Here is a 330-nt window from a genome sequence, read left to right on the forward strand (position 1 = left end):
ATATACAATCCAGAGGGATAAAGTATATGGATAATTAGAAATATGCTCGCAAGTTTGCTAGAAGCATATGATAAGCTGATGGAATGAGATATGTGAAATGTATTACAATGAAAAGTAGGATAATCCATTTACAAAATGTCTGCTAGACATTTTGATTAAATAATGATATCTCATATTCCAGCTGAAAATGCTCCAATAAGAAAATAGTGTCCTAAACGGACGATATATGAGTCTATGGCACACTAGAGACGTGATAGACCACTTTGGTTCCAAAGAGTCCTCGAAAAAGAGCAAAAATATAAATAGAGGATGAATCTCATGATGAGACCA

This window comes from Brassica oleracea, chromosome C1, assembly GCF_000695525.1.
Source record: "Brassica oleracea var. oleracea cultivar TO1000 chromosome C1, BOL, whole genome shotgun sequence".
Classification (NCBI taxonomy): domain Eukaryota; kingdom Viridiplantae; phylum Streptophyta; class Magnoliopsida; order Brassicales; family Brassicaceae; genus Brassica; species Brassica oleracea.